Source organism: Nanorana parkeri, unplaced genomic scaffold (genome assembly GCF_000935625.1).
Source record: "Nanorana parkeri isolate BGI_ZX_2015 unplaced genomic scaffold, ASM93562v1 scaffold244, whole genome shotgun sequence".
Classification (NCBI taxonomy): Eukaryota; Metazoa; Chordata; class Amphibia; order Anura; family Dicroglossidae; genus Nanorana; species Nanorana parkeri.
Genome location: NW_017306512.1, coordinates 18,804 through 19,231, shown reverse-complemented (window position 1 = coordinate 19,231; position 428 = coordinate 18,804). Strand labels below are relative to the sequence as shown.

The 428-nt window shown below is 44.9% G+C and overlaps 1 protein-coding gene across 1 annotated transcript in view; it reads left to right on the top strand.

The window, feature by feature from the left end:
• Positions 1-284: 284 nt before the first annotated feature.
• TCP11L2 (t-complex 11 like 2) overlaps positions 285-428 on the top strand; it is a gene marked incomplete at its 3' end in the record, with an annotated part of 18,053 nt that continues 17,909 nt past the window's right edge. Inside the window, exon 1 of the mRNA XM_018556619.1 lies at positions 285-365. The remainder of the gene's footprint in view (positions 366-428) is intronic.

Here is a 428-nt window from a genome sequence, read left to right as displayed (position 1 = left end):
AGTCCACCCCCCCCCCCCCCCTCCTTCGGAGATCAGCTGGAGCTGAACAAAAACATTACAGAGAGCCGATCTGCACTGACTGCTGTGTACATCGACCGATCAGATCTGCACACAGGAAACGCAGACATAAAACAGGTACTGCAATCAGGAAGACAGATCACAGCACATGGAACCTTAGATGGGCATCAACAATAACTACAGTACTCTGCATGACCTTTCCTGGGACAGAACATATTCCATCTGATCACATTCTACAAGCAAGTCTAACATCTCACTGCTTCTACCTGATACCTTACTGACATCAACATCCACAGTCTAAGCCACATTGTGCTTCTTCTTAGTCATCATCTGCTCAGCTAACAAAGGTAAACAAGAGATCATCTTTAATATAATGTTATCAGATTCTTCCAGCTGCCACTTTGTTATGC